Below are 10,393 nucleotides of genomic sequence, written 5' to 3' on the forward strand. Positions count from 1 at the left end.
GCACACGGGATTAAGGCGTGGGGGCCGTTCAGCATTAATCGCTGCAGGTAATCCTCTTCCACGTGCACCGTGTGGGCATATGTGTGCGTTCACGGCTTCCTTGAATAGAACCGTTGCCTCGAAGGCAGTAATCCGCCAATGGGTCCCACTTGCAGACAGGCGCTTACATTAAGCCGCCTTTAAAACCTAAATGACCTCTGGCTTGTACCGTTTGGCATTCAAACTTTGATAGGTCGCTACGACTGCTAAGCGAGTATACGGTGCTGCTATCAAAACTAAGGTTGGATAGCGATATGATTTATTCGGGCACTGAAATTATGAAGCGTCGTCTCATGAACACTTCTCCTAATTCAGAGCATGCTATAGCGTGTATAAGTATGTCGACAACGTCAGTAGCACACGCAAGCGTATGTGGAAAAATCGACGTGTTTATATAACGGCGATCATGACTAATCAGTGATATACATTTTTAAAACATACCGTCTATTAAGTCTTCATTCTATATACTTAGGCAAACGCTGAGGCGTGCACTTTGGTACTCGGTGTCGTTACGCTGCGTCGAAAAAATTGCTAAGAAGTTTGCTGGGTGTGAAAAATAAATTTAAGGTTTAACGTCTTTGAAAATACCGACATAAATAACAGCGACATGCAAGGTTCTATTTTAGATCTTTCAAAACTGTCAAGAACACAAATCGAGAATGCTATCAGCAGGCTTTTTTATTACGCTTTCTGATAAGTTCGTACATGGTGGGCAAGGAACATTGATTTCTATAAAGTACAATGGAGGCATGGCTGTGCATGCCTTCCGCACGACTGTTATGTGACATAGATGTGGCCGGCCAGAACTGGTAAAAATATCCTCACACCACAAGTTTCTTGATGTGAAGTCGAGTAAAAGCCAGGCTTGACCCATACCACGTGATCTATTTTTTTAGCGACACGGCTGAAGAAAATACTTCAGGCCTGAATTAAGCTCTGGTGTTTACTGCCTGAAGGACTGCGAGGGACGTCGTAATGGAAGACTCCGGAATATTTTCAACCAACAAAGGTTGTCTCACTTGCAACGACAGCATGGCCATGAGCGTTTATGCATTCTACCCTCATCAAAACGCGGCTTACGTGGCTCGGAAACGAATCCACGACCTCTTGCTCAGAACCGGAACGCTATAGCCGCTGAGCTACTGCGCCTATTGATTGAATAACTTTTATTGATTGAATAACTTTTATTTACTGCGCCTATGGTTTTTTTTATGTGCGAATCATTGTTTTCCTCATTCTTGGCACATCGCGGTAGGTAGATAGGTAGGCAGGAATCGAACCTCTGCCGTGGATCCCATCAGCCCGGTCCGCCCGGAACTACTGGGCCACGATCGCCTTTTCAGAATTTGTTGCCAGCAGAACTCAATGCACATCAACTCACTCAAGTGGAAAATGCCGAAATAATTTCAACATACTTCAGATGCCAGCCCAACGTGAGCTGAATTAGTAAGGTCCTATATGCAGTACTCTACGTTGGTATGCAGTTGTCGTCATCACATTGTCATCATACCGCTGTCATGTCACCATGGTCATTCCAACGGCGTCATTGTAACTTTGTCATACGACTCTGGTCATGTCATCGTCGTATCGGGATCGTCGTCACACAGTCGTCGCCATACCATTATAGCCATGCCGTCACCGTCATGCTGTCGTTTTACCATCGCCATCCCTTCAGCAACGTAATGCCGTTGTTATTACGGCATCGTCGTCAAAGCGCATTTGTCAATCCGTCCACGTCATTCTTTCTTGGTCATTCTGTCGTAATGATGCAGTCGTCATTCAATCGCGATTATGCACCATCGTCGAACCATCGTCAGTATTTCGTCATCGTCAGACCATCGCTATCATACGTACGTTGTGATACCGGCGTAGTCGTGCCATCATTGTTGTATCATTCTTGTCATTCCAGCTTCGCCATGTGGTTGTCGTCCTACGGTCGTTGTTCCGCCATCGTCGTACACTGAAAGTCACCCAATTATTGTCATGCCTTCAGAATGTCACTGTTACACTTTCGTCACCATTTGAGAATAATCATGTCGTTGTTATCCAAGCTGTCATCGTCTTGGTCGGGATGATGATGATGTATGGGGTTTTATGGCGCAAGGGCCAGATATGGCCAAAGAACCGTCTTGGTCGTTTCACCGACGTCATTCCTGCTTCATCATTCTATCGTCGTCACTGCGTCGGCATCATACAGTCGTTGCCATGACGCCATGCTCATGAGCGAACTAGGCAAGCCAGTGCCTTAGCAAAGTGGGACGATACCGGAGTATATCGCACATAGCCGGAGCAACGGAAATCTGAAAATGACCGTGGTAAATAAACGATGGTAAATGACAGTTGGCAAATAAACATGAATTCCGAAATGCGGTGTCTAGCTACATGCTCGCTTTACATGAATGCGACAGTGGCGCATCGCATCGCATTTTTAGCGCATCGCTTTCAAATAAACAGCAGTAATACGCTAGTGAAACGCATCTCATTATTGCGCCAGGCAGGGGTAGATTTACGGGGGCTAGACAACTCCCGCATGTGGCGCTACTTTCTCGCGAGAGTTAATGCGCTACATGTAAACGGCGTCGAATCGCCTTTCCCAAATGCGCTTGGAAACGCGATGCGCTACTGTCGCATTAATGTGAACGATGCAATTTGCGCCAATGCTAGTTATTCGCTGCAGCCGACGTTATAACTAACATCGCTCAAGCGGTCACCCGCAATGTGTAAGGATCTGCCTTGTGTACAGACGCCACCGGCCTTCAGGTTTCTTACACGCTGCGGAAAAGAAACACAAGCCAAAGTTTCCATAACACGTCGTGCTCTCAGAAGAGATAAACAAGACAAAAATCCACCGCAATATATGACACGAAATGCATCACGCTGCCCTCTGCCGTAGGCATACTAGAGAATAATCACCTCGAGCGGAGATTAGTTCAGGCACTTACTAAAATTGGAGGTCTCGCACGATCAAAAAACCATCATTCTCGATCACCATGATCCTGTATATACGGTGAACCAGTTTCTTGAAAGTGCGCTACGAATATTTCGAACTTTTGATCCTGTCCACAGATAACCAGGAATTTGAAGAAATGTGAGAGGAGGGGTCTTTGAGATAAAGAGACAGTGCTTTAACGGCAAACGTTTCTCAGGACCATCAATCACTACTATCTGGCAGGATCCAAAGCTAACGCAAGAACTGCTGAAGTGTATATATAAAAAAATTAAATGTATGGAAATGTTTCGAACGGTCGTTGCACGCGGCGCTAAGCTAGATTGCATGCAATATTTATTATATCTGCGGCCTAAATATGTTTAAACGTTGCACCCGTCGCTTAAGCCACACTATAAATAAGCATAATAGCTCCAATAAAGGCGTATATGCTCGCATTTTGAGGTAACCGGCACTCTTTACCTTAGATCACATTATTTGTAACAGCCGAGCTCTGATGGAGGTTTAGTCGTGTTTTTGTGCTGCAGATGCTCAAGGGCGCTCAACAAAGCTGGTCGCAGAAAGGATACGCCCATGGAGCCCTCATCGTCAAATTGTGAGTGGTGTCTAATCATTCAATCAGAACGAAAGGCCTCGCAACGGAGGCACAACGTGATCTAGATAATCCGATACTATCGCCATCTTTCATCGCGGTTGTCGATCCAAGCTGGAGTTGCTGGGCGTCCCATCAAAAGTGGAGCAAGCGTGAAGCAGCGCGTCTTGAAGTGATTCAGCAGGTCCTTAAAGCAAGCCACAACATATCCTCGAGAAATTGTGCACGTTTTGTTTATTGCTGGCATGCTAGCCACGTGTGAAACTGTGCACGGGCTACTATGCCACTCCCCAAGCTACTACGCACTGTTGCATAGCTGCGTCTGTGCCAAAAATTCCTTGATAGCAGGCCTGCGCACTCTGCTTTATGACGTCATGCTACTTGGACCGAAATTTCCACTCTCAAGCCTGGCGTGACGAAAGCGGTGACATGAGAATCACCGCGGCTTACACGGTAACATCCCCATTAGATTCTATGACAGTCGGGCATGGTAGAATGACGTCATAGATCAAAGTGCCCAGGCCATGTGCTATCTAGGAGGCGTAGCTGTGCCTCGATCGGGAGAGCTATAGACATTTTCGCTGGTTACAAACATGCGCCCCAGATGGCTTCCGGTTTGGCTCAATGACGTAGTCCGCTAAATATAACTAGCAAGAAAGGCAATGGCGGTGATATAGATTAGCAGGGTCGCGGTTTTGTAGCGATGCCTTCCGCTCGATTATATGCCACTCTTATCATCCACCGTGCACGGCCGGCTAATCGCTTTGATAACGCGGGCGGGACATCGCTTTGACCACTGACCAAGCGCGAAAAGTGCGAAAAGGGATATCATCGGAGAAGGAATCGCTACAAAATCGTGGCCCAGGAGTGCGCTTTGTGGTCCGGCAGAGTAGACTGATAAGGCCCGTGACCGGAAGTTTCTTAGGAGCGCACTATCGCTGCTGTTATCGCGCGAGCGAAAAGGCGTACACCTGCCTGAATGGAGGCATACAGTGGCTGCGGACAGGTACGCTTGAATGCGATATATCCAGCTTTTGATAGAAAATAGTGATGAGAGGGTCAGTGCCTTTGATTACGATATTACCTCGCAATAGATTTCCTGGAAGTGCTGCTCGTTCAGGGGCTGCTATTCGTCCCCTTTTTCCGTTCGATGTTACCTGCTCCCATCAATAAGGTTCGTCGTCGCTGCAATGCATTGGAGAGCCCATGTAAAGTACATTCGAAAACCACCGGCCAATCTCCTGCAGACGGCTGCTGGTCGGCTTGTGACGTTGACACGCGAATGCTTTAAATTCCTGCAGTTACATGAGCCCGCACGGAACACAGTGGCAGCGCTTTGTGACGTGCGCTTGCAATGGTTAAGTATACAGGATGATGATTTTTAAGTTTCACGCAATTTTTAATTTAATTTTCACGCAACTGTGCCGCGGTGTCCCACCGTGCGGCACAGTTGACATACTTGTTTCGCGGAGCGGTACAAGTTACAGCGTTTTTCTCCGTCCATGTAATACACGACGAAAGTCGCTTCCTCCCCTTCGAAAGTGATGAGAGCCGAGTTGGCAGTACGTAGCATTCTCGCATACAGGATTGCATGTCCTGGCGCGTAAAGTCCTTCTATCAGAGTCTTTACGGAGGTTCCAGGGGCTATGCCATGGATGACACCTTTTCCCGAGTTGTCAGGCATTGCTGCGTATGCGGTGACTGCGTATTATTTCTGCCAAAGTTGTAGTTGTTTGATTCCGATCAGCTTGATTGCGTAATCTCTGTCGGGTATGCTATAGCAATGGCGATGTTTTGTTATGGCTCTATCCTTACGATCATGGTTTGCATGCACGTTCTGATTGGCTGGTTACTTCCCCTTTTGATGCTGTTGGCTATTTGATCCGTCTGCCACCTGGCAAACGTAAAAGTTTCTTGAGGGCGGAAAATCAGCTAGTAATCATCTTTCGGTAGCGGAGGGAGTCGTCCGTGCACCGGTGCGACTGTCGGTTGGGCATTTTGCGTCTACTGTGTCGTAGTTGTCATGAATGTATTTTCTGGCGCTTTGCTCGGGTTTCATTTCGACTTCCTACTCTTTACTGTGAGCCATGGATCGTCATTTTTCGGCTCTTCGGAGGCTTCTGACGTTACTGGGTCGATTTCCGACGTGTCCATGGGCATGTGTTGCTGGGGCGACGTGTCCGCGTCCATGCTGCGTGCCAAGCGAGTGCTAGCCCTAGTCATACACGTTGAAACGAAAACGTTGGTAAAATCCGGAAGATTTGGTGCACTGGCCTAAGGGTGGTCTCGAAAGATGCCTCTTCACTTGCGGCGCTGATTGATGTTGGTGTAAGGTCGGTACGACAAATAATTCAGCAGATACTGATGTGAAAAGCAGGAGCCCATGTGAGGCGCGTTCGCATGGGCAAACCTCGTTGTCTTCCTCCGATGCATACATCTAGAAAGTGCGTAATGCCGTTATGTAATGACCTCGTGACCCTAAAGATCCATAAGTGAAATGAAATGATAGTGGCGGAAGGACCCATCTTTCACTGCACTGTGTGGCTTACACTTGCCAATATAACGCCGATATTTTTCTTTCCACTGTTCTAAACATCAACGAAAGGCAACGTTCGGTCTCAAGGAAACAATAACACAAGGTAACATGTTAAAAAGCATACGAACTACATTTACATTTTTGTATAATTCTGTAGAAACATACGTAGGCATACTTGAGTCATGCATGATGCAGGTCTGCAATGACGCCTTGTGCGTGAGGTGCTTCCTTATTTCTTTATCTCCCCCTCCTGTCTCTCCCCACCATAAGGTAGAGAACCGGATTTTCCCGTCTAGTTTACCTCACTGCTTTTCCCCTTTCTTCTGTCTCTCTACTTGTGCGTGAGGTAAATTTGCGCAGGCCTGTAAGCGCTATACAGGGTATCTATTGGTATCGTCAAACGGTACGTTGATATATAGAGCACCTCCGCAAGTGTCTATTAATTAGACACCATGTACAAAACTTTGTCAATCCTTTTCTTTCTCACAGTCTACGCGTAAGCGACCGGAAAAAGCGCGAACGACTTGGCAGTGTGTTGTCATAAAAGAATGTGAATGCGCGCACTAACCTGGCGTGATCGCTCATGGCGTGATTACTTATTTCACTTATGTTTTCTCAGTTTTCGGATTATGTGTGAAATTTCAACTTAGGGGAGATCGTTATATATTCATTATAGAACGAGTGCTTTACGTAACGAATAGAAATATCTTTTGTGTTATAAAATTGGCGGCTTTGGTGAGAATAACGTTGAAAAGTGTACGATTTTTTAATTTATTCTTTCTAGTTCAAAAATTACACAATAAAGAAGTACATGAAAATAAAAGACCTGTTCTTTCGTACTTAGGCCTTGATTGCTTTAGTGACAATTTTCGATAATACACAGCCGTAAGCTGCAGCCTGCCGCACCTTTGGACAGCTGTTCCCGGCACGCTCATTGTTCTTATTCTTGTTTAGTAAATCATGATAGCAGAAGAAAATACACCACCGAGAAGTCGGTTATCCCACATATGCAAAAATAATCCCTGAGAATGAGTAACGTGAAGAAATACAGTACAAACAAAAACGACGAACCTTGTGCAGAATATTAAATGATTTCATAAAAAAATCCAGTAGGAATAAAGATGCGACCCCTTAGAGTAGGTGGTATCTGTGGGATTGAAGTACTCAGTTCTCAACATTGGTGGCCTCATTGGCATTGAAGAAGCCGTCTCAATAGTTGATAATTTCGTGTTATTTCAGCAATCACCGTTCTTATTTTGCAGCTCTTTTTTTTTTCAGTGGCGAAGAATAGAGAAGAAAACTGCAAAAGGACAGCAAATGCACGCACGCCTCTGTCTTGCCCTCCAATACATTGAAAAATAAAAATTTTCGCAAGATCTTCTCCGGACTATTGGGGGGAAAACGGAGCCGAAAATCCCATTACGCCTGGCTTACAAGAAACCGTTGCGCGGGCCTTTCTGTCAGCGCGGCGGACCATGTGTAGTCACCGCCATTAAGGATTTTGAAGGATTTGGGGGAAACGGGGGTTTGAAACCCGAGAAAAAGAAAGCTGATCAGGTGCCGCAACTGCCTCGCTCCCTAAGCTTCCGCGCACAAGCGCGCACACTCCCCCCCGATTCCCATACACGCAGACAGACAGACGAGTGGAGAAGAAAGTCGGGGCGACGTCTGCGGTTTCCTGTCGTGTGCCGTGGATTAACTGCGCCTTCTATGAAACCACGCGAAGGAGACATGCGAAAAGGAAGAAGACACAGAGAAGTGTGCAAAGGATTAAGCGACGCGTAAAGGGGGACCCGGTTCGAGGTGGGTCGTCATCTGCCGCGTGAGGAACGGTTCTTCAAACAAACGTGGGAAAGCGGGAGACGTGAAGGGGTCTGAGGCGCTCCGGCGCACCTGCGACGCCAGATGCGCGCCTAATGACTTCGAGGGCGCAGGGAAGTCACAACTTGAATAAACGGTGAGGAAAGAGGAAGATGGCCCACCCGCTGTGGACGAGCATGAGCGTCCTACCTGCTGCGCTTCTACGCTGTCGCCTTGCCCTCACTTTCCCGACCCAGTTGTTGCATCTTCTTACAAAACGTTTAAAGTGAAATTGAATAGCCTTGCTAAAGAAACTTTAGTGCTGACTCCGCAGTAAATGTTGAGAATTTCAACAAAAAGAAAACTCTAAAGTAAAGCAGGGAATGGTGGGTGTGATTCTGGTATGAAAGAGCCGGGGAGCAGATAGAAGCTACGTAGGCAGTCTCTTTTTTAAATTTTGGTCGCCGACTCACTAGAGCTTTCGATCTCACGCGTCAGCAGCAAAAATTATGCTTTGCACAACGTGATAGCAGCGCCGCAGGTTTATCATCGAACGTGTCTGCGATGAATCTTAAATTAAAAAAAAATTTTTTTTTGCAGTGAAAGTTTACGTATCGAAAAATGCTGCACACTCAGAAAGTTGGTTTGATTATCGCGGAATAGAGCTATGTACATCGACAAGTCACTTCTCTTTATCACTGAGCACGCGTGTGCACCTTGAAGCACGGCTTGTTGATTTTCTAGCACATTGCCTTTCACGTTTTTAATACTTGCAAAGTTGAAGCGAGAGCCTACCATTGATTACAACTGATTATGACAGATATAAAAGCGATAGGTATCTAGGATAGTAAACTTGTACACAGATGCTTATCAGATATGTTTTCAAGAGAAGAATGTTTGTGTCTAAACAAATATTAATTCATATTTCTGAAATTGCCCCTTGTTGGGACTCAAATCACATAATGTGTGCTATTTCTTTTTCATGCTAAAAATGTCACCGCAAACAGCGGTAGTATTATCTCATTGGTGCTTTAAGAGATGGCAGAGGTCTGCGGGGGCACACGAGGCAGAAATGTCTATGCAGGAAGGCCTGCGAGGCCAATCTGCTGCCTCTTCAATTCTGCTTCCTACCTTATTCAGCATTTTAACAATGCACGGTCTAAGGCAAAAATGCATAAAAACTACGTGCAATGGCAAGTAGGCTCTCTTTCAGCAATGGTGACAAGCAAGGATGATCATATTGAGACAGTTTGATGCTCTCAGCATCATTCATGCGTGTGGTCTATTTCACTCTTTCCCTAGATAAAAAAAGCTTGCACAGGATGCATGAAGTCAGTGAAGTTATAGCAAACCACTCAAGATATTTCAGAGTCGGGGTGGCGCTGATTGTCGTTCAGGAAGTGGCAACCTAGCTAGATAATGCACAGCGACATATAAAAAAAAAGTTGCAGTGGCTTAGCTCGGCTATGCCAGGATATAGGTAGCGTTAGCAAACGTTCAGCTGATTATTCTTAGCTTTCCTGGTTGTCTAGATTGTCAAGGATTAGCTTGATTGTCATGCTTACTGCTGCTCCAATGACACACACGCGGTATACGTATTATGTGGCACATGTATTCATTCCACCTACGCTCAACGCTAATTGCCAGGCAACTACTTCGGGATCCGATGAGTCAAGCTTCTCCGTTCTTCTGCGCTGTGAGCAGCATTTGCGCTCTCCTTCTCCATGGCTATACCAGACTGGCAAACGCCAGTCAGAAGCGCAGCGGCTCCAGCTCAGTGTCAGACGGCGACTGCACAGCGAGCGCGCGCCGGCGCCAGTGCGTCTACCACGGCTACGACGTCACTCCTCTGGAATGCGCAGACCGGCGGCGGTGAGTCGCGCGCGGCGGCGGCGGATGTGCGCGAGAGGTGCCGGCTCCGGTGGCTCCGGTGCGCAAGCCGTGTGACATCACTGATCCTTGCGCATGCGCAGCACGGCTCTTGATGTGCCGCGCGAAACGGGCTTGGCTAGGCCAGTGTAGCTAACGCTACAAATCAAAAGTGCATAGCCTAAACTAAGCAAGTGGCCAATGCCTCTATTTCATATCAAAGCAAACCAAGATTATCAAGTGTTTAAGCTTCGTATGAAGTGCAGTGATCTACATTTGAAAGGGTTGACGTAGTAAGTGGTTTTGTATTTCACTTCCTTAATTAGTAACTGTTTAAACATGTGCATGTCAGTGAAATATGTGCAGGCCTATAGGATGCTAGACACAAGTAGAACAGAAGATTAAGCCATGCCTGCTCTCACACCAATTCAACATGCAGTGGCTTGTAGGCAATGAACGCTTGTTCATTGTGTCGTGGCAACTTGCGCCGATCTCTAATGAAAGAGCAGAATGTTTGTATTAAGACATTTAAGAAGGCCAGTGGCTCAGCCGCTGTGCTGAACATGAATTTGTTCCATGAGAAAAACATGCGTAGTGACAAATTGGGTAC

Source organism: Dermacentor silvarum, chromosome 6 (assembly GCF_013339745.2).
Source record: "Dermacentor silvarum isolate Dsil-2018 chromosome 6, BIME_Dsil_1.4, whole genome shotgun sequence".
Taxonomy (NCBI): domain Eukaryota; kingdom Metazoa; phylum Arthropoda; class Arachnida; order Ixodida; family Ixodidae; genus Dermacentor; species Dermacentor silvarum.